The following is a 13,603-nucleotide window of genomic DNA, read 5'->3' as shown; positions in this document are numbered from 1 at the left end:
GTACCGCAGACACAGAACAATTTCCAGTCTTCCTCCGCAACTTACGCGTAAGTAATGTACTAATGTTATTCATGGTCATTACTGCATATGTTTCTGCTGACAGAAGACACAAGATTTCATTCTTTTGAATAGGCGAGGACCAAACTGGATTGTGAAGACGAGCAAGGGTTGGTTGCGCTTTTCAAGCACTCGTTGATGAAGTATCGTTCCTACCTGAGGCAAGCGCACTTCGATGGCAAGCCTCTAAACGAAATTTCTGTAAAGTCTCCGGTGCTACATTTATCCGACGGTAACTGGAATAATCTTGTTACACATTGGTCTCGGCTGCAGCGTAAGGTACTATCTATGATATCACATCACAATTTGAACTACATTTCTGCATTTGCCTTAACGTCTCACTTGTACAAAAACTGTTCGTTCTTCAGGGACCACAGAATCTCGCAACTATACTGTACACTGCATTGCTCTTGTGAGTACCTCTTGCCCTATATGACCATACTTACTTTCATAGCTGTTTGATTATGTAGCATCACTGCACATGTTAGCCTCGTTATCGTCCATTCGGTGGATATTACAAGATCCTTATGGACTCTTACATAAATTTAGAATCAACCCAATGCTTTTGAAGAGGTTTAGCTCTGCAGTCCTCTTGTCAGGACTGAACGACGTCTATCACTGTACTTACATTAACAGCTTCTCCCTCCGTCCCATAATATAAGAACGTTTTGTACAGTACACCAGTGTTCAAAACACTCGTGTATTATGGGAAGAGGGATTGGTTCATTGTGTAGCATTCTGCATCTTATCTCCCTCGCCCACCATTTACTAAAAAAGATCAGATCTATATTTAATCTTACCAAAAAGTAGAATACACAGACAATGCCAGTGCAGAAGTGTAGCCCATTGCTCTTGTCAGTACATTTTGTCCTGTAATGCTTGTACTTCCAGGGATTGGTAGTTGATTATGTAGCATCAATCTGCATATTATCTTCATTATTATCCTCTATCCCTTCCAGTATTATCAAATCTATAATTACTCTCTACAAAATGTAGAGTACAGGCAATGCTTATGAAGAAGATTATGTGCTAAAATTCTTGAGTTATCCTTTCCTTGACATGGAGAAGGGCATTATAAAGCCGGTGTTAACTGTTAATGTAAGTCAGTCATTCTAAAGCCTTTATCCTCAACTGCTGTTTAATTTGCTCATACTCCCTATCGTTTACTGCTGTTTAGTTTGCTGTTTCTACCAAAATGCATGTTCGCAAGAACCGTAAGTTCTAAGTTTTACTTGTTAAACCAAATTCCTTATTCATACCATGCACATTACTCAATACTCCCTATATGTATGCTTGTTTTTGTGGATCTATAATCCAGTGTGTGGTGAAGCAGCCCACGTTTGCACCTTGTCATCTCCTGTTTTATCTTACTGGTGTGGCTGATGATATGAACAACATGCCATGCACATTAACCAAAATAGATACAATGATTTTCTTTGCCCTTCATCTATGCTTGTTATGTTGACATGGTAATCCCGTAGTGTGGTGAAGCTCCCCGCATTATGAACAATGCCAAATTATGCTATTGATATTTTGAACTTAATCTTTATTTTCTAATTTGAAATTGGATGGAATTGACAACACACTTATCATCTTTGTTTATACACGTGCAAAACCTGTCATCTCTCTGCTTTGTTTCAGGGTGATATGCCTAATGGCATGCACAAGTCTGTTGAAGGCTGTGCGACAAACCCAACATATATTGCAGCAAAGAAGGCAAAACATCTTGAAGATAGCGAGACAACCCCAAAGTCTTGTCTTGATGCAGTGTTCAAGTTACTTGAGACTAGCAGTCAGACAAGCTCACAAAATTCGTTGTCTGAATCAGTTCGACTTCTTCAGTCCCATGTTCTAGCAGAAAGGCATTCTGCAACTCAACTTCGACTTGAAGTCCTATCGCTAAGAAAGATTGCAGAGAACACCAATGAGAACCTCATCGCTAAACAGCTACACCTGAAAGCTATGACCGACATGCTAGGCCGATCTCACAGCCTTGCTTAGCAGCTTGCGCAGCAGTTCCCGCGCAAGGCTAACCTTTCTTGAACTGTCTTGGAAGTGGTCTCGGTTCAGTATTATTTTGTTACGCTGCAATGGTGCCCGGTTTTTGTAATCTGCTTCTTCGTCGCGCTTTATGATCACTGGTGGCGAACTTCGATGCCCAGTGGATGTAATATACCATAAATCCTTTATTGTATAGTGTAGGTTTATTCTTAGTTACTATGTCGTAATTTATTTGTTGTATAGAGTAGGTTTGTTCTTAATTCCTACTAGTTACTGCCATCATTCGCTATCTGAAAAAAATAAGATGTAGTCGACCGGGCCAAAACATTCGCCTCTAACGGGCCTGGTGTTTAGCGGACCACAATTGGGTCGGCCTGCATCTTTCTTGGGCCCGAATGATTGGGGCCTTCACACTTTGCGCGAGGCCCACAACTTACACCGGCCTATATTTTAGTTGGGCCTTTTGTGGACCCAACGCTTAGTTTGGCCCAGGTAGCGTTGGGCCATTAACAGGCTGAATATTGTACTGGCCTGTTACGGCCCAGATGAAACCATGGGCCTTTAGCAGGCCGAAATGCATATTGGGCCTCAATTTTCACTATTCGTCCACGGGCCTTCAGCAGGCTGAAATGTAGACCGGGCCTTTTTGGGCCCAGTTATATCACGGGCAGATACCAGGCCAAAACATATCTCGGGCCTTAGTTGGCCCACTGATATCATGGGCCTTTAAGAGGCCGAAAGCTTAGTACAGACATCAACGGTCCGAATTATGCGACAGGCCTTTAACAGGCCCAAAGTCACGTTGGGCTTAACTGTTGCCACCTTTATCACGGGCCGTTAGTGGGCCCGATGTCCCGTCGGACCATATATGGCCCATGGGCAGCACGGGCCATTCCCAGGCCGAAAGTCACACCGGGCTGAAATGGGCTCATGTCTACATCGGGCCTCTAACAGGCCGAAAGTCACTGGGCTGTAATTGGGCCCAAATATTCGTCGAACAATTAACGGGCCAGATCTGGCTTCGGGCCGTAAATGGGCCCAAATATTCAGCGAACAATTAACGGGCCAGATCTGGCTTCGGGCCGTAAATGGGCCTTTATTAAGCAGGCCGTTATTGGGCTGGACCACGAGTACCTGAGTAAGTACTACGAGCCTTTGACTGGGCCTGCCTTTTTAACATATATGGGCCTCTGTTGGGCCATGCCACGTGTCGACGTATCATAGGCGCTTTGGGTCCAATGAGTGGATGACATCTATCCCAACGGTGAGCCGACACGTGTTTCCTCTAGCCAATGATGATTTTACACGTGGAAAATCTCCATTGGTCGGGGCTGTTAACGGGTTATCGGGTCCAAAACCGGACCCGATAGCTTAACGGCGTTCTGTTACGGTGGATGCCACGTGTCGGTCACCATTGACGAAAGCACTTCTATGACGCGCGATTTATCGTCATGGAAGTGGACACTTCCGTGATGATAATTTTGGTAATGTCATGAAACACTTCTACGACAGCACAGGTATGACTATCTTGATTCTGTCATAAATTTGTTATGGATGTACATGCATGATAGAAAACGTGACCTACTGTGACAAACACGTATCATCACGGAAGTGTATTTTTTTGTAGTGTACGCAACGACAACAAGTGTTATTTTTTCGTAATTAAGCACGACTTCAACTATTTCAATGTGTAATTTTCACCTGTTACAATTCGACTAGCTTATCCCATGTCATGCAAGACGCTATGTCTTGGAGAGGATGGGTTTTGAAGACCATGAAAGTATGGAAACAAAGAAAATTCACCTAAGGACCCATCATGATATGGATTTTGAAGTAAATCTGTATAATTCTGAGAGCGTAACCCATTTTGGTTGCAAAAATTGGGAAGCATTTTGCAAGATATATGATTTTGATGAGGGTATGCTTGACACCATGGATCTTGGTGATCCTGACATCGAGCAAGACAATATGGACATTTTTGTCCTTGTTGACTAATTTATATTGTTCATTTCAAAATAGTTGACAGCTTATTTCCATTGATAGCTCATTTTGATTGTTCAAACAATGTGCGGAACATGGTAGACATAACCTACTACACCGATGGCTCTGAGTTAACTTATAAGGGGGAAAATCATTTGGTCGGATTTTGTACTGATCATGAGAATTACAATATCTATTGTAAAACTCCTCCACATTATGGTCAATACGTGCCACTAGTGCATGTGTTGAACTACGGTAACTACTATGGAGATACACTGGTAATTTTTTTTACTATTACGACATCCGTGCATCTTTTGCATACTTCTAAAACTAGTACATCATTGCTAACTATGAAGTTATTACTATGTTTTTCAATAGATAATCCCAGAGGATTGTGTGCATCATCTGATGTATCAGAGTGGTCGCCTTGATGTTTTGAACATACGTTCAGGTCATCCTACGAATCTCAACTGTCCATACCGGATTTCTAAAAGAAGTGGAGACATGAAAATCAATGAATGGAAAAAATGTATGGACAGTCGTCAGGAGGTTCTTGGAAGCAAAAGCAAGCGAAGCGCAAGAATTGGAGACAGGATGATCTCCATTCTTCATAATGGAGAGTCAGGGTCTATATTGTTTTATGCTATTTTAACTTAAAGAGGGTATTTAGGTGTTGGGGAGAGTGTTGTCCACGTACACGCACACGCAAGATCATGGTGATGCATAGCAACGAGAGGGGAGAGTGTTGTCCACGTACCCACGTAGACCGACAGCGGAAGCGTTATCACAACACGGTTGATGTAGTTGTACGTCTTCACGATCCGACCGATCAAGTACCGAACGCACGGGACCTCCGAGTTCTGCACACGTTCAACTCGATGACGTCCCTCAAACTCCGATCCAGCCGAGTGTTGAGGGAGAGTTTCGTCAGCACGACGGCGTGGTGACGATGTTGATGTTCCACCGACGCAGGGCTTCGCCTAAGCTCCGCAACGGTATTATCGAGGTGTAATATGGTGGAGGGGGGGCACCGCACACGGCTAAAATATCGTATATCAAGTGTGTCTAGAGGTGCTCCCTGCCCCCGTATATAAAGGAGCAAGGGGGAGGCCGGCTGCCCTAGGCGCGCCAAGGAGATGGGGGAGTCCTCCTCCTAGTAGGAGTAGGACTCCCCTTTCCTAGTCCAACTAGGAAGAGAGGGGGGGGGGGAAGGAAAGAGAGGGAGAGGGAGAGGGAAAGAGGGGCTGCGCCCCCCTCTCCTAGTCCAACTAGGATTCCTCATGGGAGGGGGCGCGCCACCTCCTGGCTGCTGCCCTCTCTCTCCCCTCAAGGCCCACTAAGGCCCAATACTTCCCCGGGGGGTTCCGTTAACCCTCCGGCACTCCGGTTTAATCCGAAACTTCTCCGGAACACTTCCGGTGTCCGAATATAGTCGTCTAATATATCAATCTTTATGTCTCGACCATTTCGAGACTCCTCGTCATATCCGTGATCACATCCGGGACTCTGAACAACCTTCGGTACATCAAAACATACAAACTCATAATATAACTATCATCGTAACGTTAAGCGTGCGGACCCTATGGGTTCGAGAACTATGTAGACATGACCGAGACACCTCTCCGGTCAATAACCAATAGCGGAACCTGGATGCTCATATTGGTTCCCACATATTCTACGAAGATCTTTATCAGTCAAACCGCATAACAACATACGTTGTTCCCTTTGTCATCGGTATGTTACTTGCCCGAGATTCGATCGTCGGTATCTCGTTACCGGCAAGTCTCTTTACTCGTTCCGTAATACATCATCCCTCAACTAACTCATTAGTCACAATGCTTGCAAGGCTTATAGTGATGTGCATTACCGAGTGGGCCCAGAGATACCTCTCCGACAATCGGAGTGACAAATCCTAATCTCGAAATACGCCAACCCAACAAGTACCTTTGGAGACACCTGTAGAGCACCTTTATAATCACCCATTTACGTTGTGACGTTTGGTAGCACACAAAGTGTTCCTCCGGTAAACGGGAGTTGCATAATCTCATAGTCATAGGAACATGTATAAGTCATGAAGAAAGCAATAGCAACATAGTAAACGATCGGGTGCTAAGCTAACGGAATGGGTCATGTCAATCACGTCATTCTCCTAATGAGGTGATCTCGTTAATCAAATGACAACTCATGTCTATGGCTAGGAAACATAACCATCTTTGATTAACGAGCTAGTCAAGTAGAGGCATACTAATGACACACTGTTTGTCTATGTATTCACACATGTATTATGTTTCCGGTTAATACAATTCTAGCATGAATAATAAACATTTATCATGATATAAGGAAATAATTAATACTTTATTATTGCCTCTAGGGCATATTTCCTTTAGTCTCCCACTTGCACTAGAGTCAATAATCTAGATTACATAGTAATGATTCTTACACCCATGGAGTCTTGGTGCTGATCATGTTTTGCTCGTGGAAGAGGCTTAGTCAACCGGTCTGCAACATTCAGATCCGTATGTATCTTGCAAATTTCTATGTCTCCCACCTGGACTAAATCCCGGATGGAATTGAAGCGTCTTTTGATGTGCTTGGTTCTCTTGTGAAATCTGGATTCGTTTGCTAAGGCAATTGCACCAGTATTGTCACAAAAGATTTTCATTGGTCCCGATGCACTAGGTATGACACTAGATCGGATATGAACTCCTTCATCCAGACTCCTTCATTTGCTGCTTCCGAAGCAGCTATGTATTCCGCTTCACACGTAGATCCCGCCACGACACTTTGCTTAGAACTGCACCAACTGACAGCTCCACCGTTCAATGTAAATACGTATCCGGTTTGTGATTAAGAATCGTCCGGATCAGTGTCAAAGCTTGCATCAACGTAACCACTTATGATGAGCTCTTTGTCACCTCCATAAACGAGAAACATATCCTTAGTCCTTTTCAGGTATTTCAGGATGTTCTTGACCACTGTCCAGTGATCCACTCCTGGATTACTTTGGTACCTCCCTGCTAAACTTATAGCAAGGCACACATCAGGTCTGGTACACAGCATTGCATACATGATAGAGCCTATGGCTGAAGCATAGGGAACATCTTTCATCTTCTCTCTATCTTCTGCAGTGGTCGGGCATTGAGTCTTACTCAATCTCACACCTTGTAGTACAGGCAAGAACCCTTTCTTTGCTTGATCCATTTTGAACTTCTTCAAAACTTTGTCAAGGTATGTGCTTTGTGAAAGTCCTATTAAGCGTCTTGATCTATCTCTATAGATCTTAATGCCTAATATATATGCAGCTTCACCGAGGTCTTTCATTGAAAAACTCTTATTCAAGTATCCCTTTATGCTATCCAAAAATTCTATATCATTTCCAATCAGTAATATGTCATCCACATATAATATCAGAAATGCTACTGAGCTCCCACTCACTTTCTTGTAAATACAGGCTTCTCCAAAAGTCTGTATAAAACCAAATGCTTAGATCACACTATCAAAGCGTTTATTCCAACCCCGAGAGGCTCGCACCAGTCCATAAATGGATCGTTGGATCTTGCACACTTTGTTAGCTCCCTTTGGATCGACAAAACCTTCCGGTTGCATCATATACAACTCTTCTTCCAAAAAGCCATTCAGGAATGCAGTTTTGACATCCATTTGCCAAATTTCATAATCATAAAATGCGGCAATGGCTAACATGATTCGGACAGACTTAAGCATCACTACGGGTGAGAAGGTCTCATCGTAGTCAATGCCTTGAACTTGTCGAAAACCTTTCGCAACAAGTCGAGCTTTATAGACAGTAACATTACCATCAGCGTCAGTCTTCTTCTTGAAGATCCATTTATTTTCAATGGCTTGCCGACCATCGGGCAAGTCAACCAAAGTCCATACTTTGTTCTCATACATGGATCCCATCTCGGATTTCATGGCTTCAAGCCATTTTGCGGAATCTAGGCTCACCATCGCTTCTTCATAGTCCGTAGGTTCGTCATGGTCTAGTAACATAACCTCCAGAACAGGATTACCGTACCACTCTGATGCGGATCTTGATCTAGTTGACCTACGAGGTTCAGTAATAACTTGATCTGAAGTTTCATGATCATTATCATTAACTTCCTCACTAATTGGTGTAGGTGTCGCAGAAACTGATTTCTGTGATGATCTACTTTCCAATAAGGGAGCAGGTACAGTTACCTCATCAAGTTCTACTTTCCTCGCACTCACTTCTTTCGAGAGAAACTCCTTCTCTAGAAAGGATCCATTCCTAGCAACGAATATCTTGCCTTCGGATCTGTGATAGAAGGTGTACCCAACAGTCTCCTTTGGGTATCCTATGAAGACACATTTCTCCGATTTAGGTTCGAGCTTATCAGGTTGAAGTTTCTTCACATAAGCATCGCAACCCCAAACTTTAAGATATGACAACTTTGGTTTCTTGCCAAACCATAGTTCATAAGGTGTCGTTTCAACGGATTTCGATGGTGCCCTATTTAGAGTGAATGCAGCCGTCTCTAAAGCATAACCCCAAAACGATAGCGGTAAATCAGTAAGAGACATCATAGATCGCACCATATCTAATAAAGTACGATTACGATGTTCGGACACACCATTACGCTGTGGTGTTCCGGGTGGCGTGAGTTGCGAAACTATTCCGCATTGTTTCAAATGTAGGCCAAACGCATAACTCAAATATTCTCCTCCACAATCAGATCGTAGGAATTTTATTTTCTTGTTACGATGATTTTCAACTTCACTCTGAAATTCTTTGAACTTTTCAAATGTTTCAGACTTATGTTTCATTAAGTAGATATACCCATATCTGCTCAAATCATCTGTGAAGGTGAGAAAATAACGATATCCGCCACGAGCCTCAGTATTCATCGGACCACATACATCTGTATGTATGATTTCCAACAAATCTGTTGCTCTCTCCATAGTTCCGGAGAACGGTGTTTTTGTCATCTTGCCCATGAGGCACGGTTCGCAAGTACCAAGTGATTCCAAAAGTCCATCAGCATGGAGTTTCTTCATGCGCTTTACACCGATATGACCTAAACGGCAGTGCCACAAATAAGTTGCACTGTCATTATCAACTCTGCATCTTTTGGCTTCGACATTATGAATATGTGTGTCACTACTATCGAGATTCATTAAAAATAGACCACTCTTCAAGGGTGCATGACCATAAAAGATATTATTCATATAAATAGAACAACCATTATTCTCTGATTTAAATGAATAACCGTCTCGCATTAAACAAGATCCAGATATAATGTTCATGCTCAACGCTGGCACCAAATAACAATTATTTAGGTCTAAAACTAATCCCGAAGGTAGATGTAGAGGCAGCGTGCCGACGGCGATCACATCGACTTTGGAACCATTTCCCACGCGCATCGTCACCTCGTCCTTAGCCAATCTTCGCTTAATCCGTAGCCCCTGTTTCGAGTTGCAAATATTAGCAACGGAACCAGTATCAAATACCCAGGTGCTACTGCGAGCATTAGTAACGTACACATCAATAACATGTATATCACATATACCTTTGTTAACCTTGCCATCCTTCTTATCCGCCAAATACTTGGGGCAGTTCTGCTTCCAGTGACCAGTCTGCTTGCAGTGGAAGCACTCAGTTTCAGGCTTAGGTCCAGACTTGGGTTTCTTCTCCTGAACAGCAACTTGCTTGCTATTCTTCTTGAAGTTCCCCTTCTTCTTCCCTTTGCCCTTTTTCTTGAAACTAGTGGTTTTATTGACCATCAACACTTGATGCTCCTTTTTGATTTCTACCTCCACTGCCTTTAGCATTGCGAAGAGCTCGGGAATTGTCTTATTCATCCCTTGCATGTTACAGTTCATCACGAAGCTCTTGTAGCTTGGTGGCAGTGATTGAAGAATTCTGTCAATGACGCTATCATCCGGAAGATTAACTCCCAGTTGAATCAAGTGATTATTATACCCAGACATTTTGAGTATATGCTCACTGACAGAACTATTCTCTTCCATCTTGCAGCTATAGAACTTATTGGAGACTTCATATCTCTCAATCCGGGCATTTGCTTGAAATATTAACTTCAACTCCTGGAACATCTCATATGCTCCATGACGTTCAAAACGTCGTTGAAGACCCGGTTCTAAGCCGTAAAGCATGGCACACTGAACTATCGAGTAGTCATCAGCTTTGCTCTGCCAGACGTTCATAACTTCTGGTGTTGCTCTTGCAGGAGGCCTGGCACCTAGCGGTGCTTCTAGGACGTAATTCTTCTGTGCAGCAATGAGGATAATCCTCAAGTTATGGACCCAGTCTGTGTAATTGCTACCATCATCTTTCAACTTCGCTTTCTCAAGGGACGCATTAAAATTCAACGGAACAACAGCACGGGCCATTTATCTACAATTAACATAGACAAGCAAGATACTATCAGGTACTAAGTTCATGATAAATTTAAGTTCAATTAATCATATTACTTAAGAACTCCCACTTAAATAGATATCCCTCTAATCATCTAAGTGATTACGTGATCCAAATCAACTAAACCATGTCCGATCATCACGTGAGATGGAGTAGTTTCAATGGTGAACATCACTTATGTTGATCATATCTACTATATGATTCACACTCGACCTTTCGGTCTCCGTGTTCCGAGGCCATATCTTCATATGCTAGGCTCGTCAAGTTTAACCTGAGTATTCCGCGTGTGCAACTATTTTGCACCCGTTGTATTTGAACGTAGAGCCTATCACACCCGATCATCACGTGGTGTCTCAGCACGAAGAACTTTCGCAACGGTGCATACTCAGGGAGAACACTTTTATCTTGAAATTTTAGTGAGAGATCATCTTATAATGCTACCGTCAATCAAACCAAGATAAGATGGATAAAGGATTAACATCACATGCAATCAATATAAGTGATATGATATGGCCATCATCATCTTGTGCTTGTGATCTCCATCTCCGAAGCACCGTGCTTGTGATCTCCGTCTCCGAAGCACCGTCATGATCACCATCGTCACCGGCGCGACACCTTGATCTCCATCATAGTATCGTTGTCGTCTCGCCAACTTTTTGCTTTTACTACTATCGCTACCACTTAGTGATAAAGTAAAACTATTACATGGCGATTGCATTTCATATAATAAAGCGACAACCATATGGCTCCTGCCAGTTGTCGATAACTCGGTTACAAAACATGATCATCTCATACAACAAATTATATCACATCATGTCTTGACCATATCACATCACAACATGCCCTGCAAAAACAAGTTAGACGTCCTCTACTTTGTTGTTGCAAGTTTTACGTGGCTGCTACGGGCTTAGCAAGAACCGTTCTTACCTACGCATCAAAACCACAACGATAGTTTGTCAAGTTGGTGCTGTTTTAACCTTCGCAAGGACCGGGCGTAGCCACACTCGGTTCAACTAAAGTGAGAGAGACAGACACCCGCCGGTCACCTTTAAGCAACGAGTGCTCGCAACGGTGAAACCAGTCTCGCGTAAGCGTACGCGTAATGTCGGTCCGGGCTGCTTCATCTCACAATACCGCTGAACCAAAGTATGACATGTTGGTAAGCAGTATGACTTATATCGCCCACAACTCACTTGTGTTCTACTCGTGCATAGCATCAACGCATAAAACCAGGCTCTGATACCACTGTTGGGGAACGTAGTAATTTCAAAAAATTTCCTACGCACACGCAAGATCATGGTGATGCATAGCAACGAGAGGGGAGAGTGTTGTCCACGTACCCTCGTAGACCAACAGCGGAAGCGTTATCACAACGCGGTTGATGTAGTCGTACGTCTTCACGATCCGACCGATCAAGTACATGTTCAGCTCGATGACGTCCGAGTTCTGCACAAGTTCAGCTCGATGACGTCCCTCGAACTCCGATCCAGCCGAGTGTTGAGGGAGAGTTTCGTCAGCACGACGGCGTGGTGACGATGTTGATGTTCCACGGACGCAGGGCTTCACCTAAGCTCCGCAACGGTATTATCGAGGTGTAATATGGTGGAGGGGGGCACCGCACACGGCTAAAATATCGTATATCAAGTGTGTCTAGAGGTGCCCCCCTGCCCCCGTATATAAAGGAGCAAGGGGGAGGCCGGCTGCCCTAGGCGCGCCAAGGAGACGGGGGGAGTCCTCCTCCTAGTAGGAGTAGGACTCCCCTTTCCTAGTCCAACTAGGAAGAGAGGGGGGGAAGGAAAGAGAGGGAGAGGGAGAGGGAAATAGGGGTTGCGCCCCCCTCTCCTAGTCCAACTAGGATTCCTCATGGGAGGGGGCGCGCCACCTCCTGGCTGCTGCCCTCTCTCTCCCCTCAAGGCCCACTAAGGCCCAATACTTCCCCGGGGGGTTCCGGTAACCCTCTGGCACTCCGGTTTAATCCGAAACATCTCCGGAACACTTCCGGTGTCCGAATATAGTCGTCCAATATATTAATCTTTATGTCTCGACCATTTCGAGACTCCTCGTCATGTCCGTGATCACATCCGGACTCCGAACAACCTTCGGTACATCAAAACATACAAACTCATAATATAACTGTCATCGTAACGTTAAGCGTGCGGACCCTACGGGTTCGAGAACTATGTAGACATGACCGAGACACCTCTCCGGTCAATAACCAATAGCGGAACCTGGATGCTCATATTGGTTCCACATATTCTACGAAGATCTTTATCGGTCAAACCGCATAACAACATACGTTGTTCCCTTTGTCATCGGTATGTTACTTGCCCGAGATTCGATCGTCGGTATCTCGATTCCTAGTTCAATCTCGTTACCGGCAAGTCTCTTTACTCGTTCCGTAATACATCATCCCGCAACTAACTCATTAGTCACAATGCTTGCAAGGCTTATAGTGATGTGCATTACCGAGTGGGCCCAGAGATACCTCTCCGACAATCGGAGTGACAAATCCTAATCTCGAAATACGCCAACCCAACAAGTACCTTTGGAGACACCTGTAGAGCACCTTTATAATCACCCATTTACGTTGTGACGTTTGGTAGCACACAAAGTGTTCCTCCGGTAAACGGGAGTTGCATAATCTCATAGTCATAGGAACATGTATAAGTCATGAAGAAAGCAATAGCAACATACTAAACGATCGGGTGCTAAGCTAACGGAATGGGTCATGTCAATCACGTCATTCTCCTAATGAGGTGATCTCGTTAATCAAATGACAACTCATGTCTATGGCTAGGAAACATAACCATCTTTGATTAACGAGCTAGTCAAGTAGAGGCATACTAGTGACACACTGTTTGTCTATGTATTCACACATGTATTATGTTTTCGGTTAATACTATTCTAGCATGAATAATAAACATTTATCATGATATAAGGAAATAATTAATACTTTATTATTGCCTCTAGGGCATATTTTCTTCATTAGGTCCTACCTAATACTGATGATCATGTGCCTAGAACAATTAAGTAGGGTTGGTTCGATGACTATGAGGATGATGATCATATGACTTGTTATTAATAACGAATAGAAGTTGTATGATGATGATTAGTAGGACTTATTATTATGATGATGCATGATGCGAGCAT

At 43.6% G+C, this 13,603-nt stretch overlaps 1 pseudogene; it reads right to left on the bottom strand.

The window, feature by feature from the left end:
* LOC109762761 (importin subunit beta-1-like) overlaps window positions 1-13,603 on the bottom strand; it is an 89,613-nt pseudogene that overhangs the window by 54,257 nt on the left and 21,753 nt on the right.

Source organism: Aegilops tauschii, chromosome 5, assembly GCF_002575655.3.
Source record: "Aegilops tauschii subsp. strangulata cultivar AL8/78 chromosome 5, Aet v6.0, whole genome shotgun sequence".
Lineage (NCBI taxonomy): Eukaryota > Viridiplantae > Streptophyta > Magnoliopsida > Poales > Poaceae > Aegilops > Aegilops tauschii.
The sequence above is the reverse complement of the archived record's forward strand: the minus strand, read 5'-3'. Positions and strand labels throughout refer to the sequence as shown.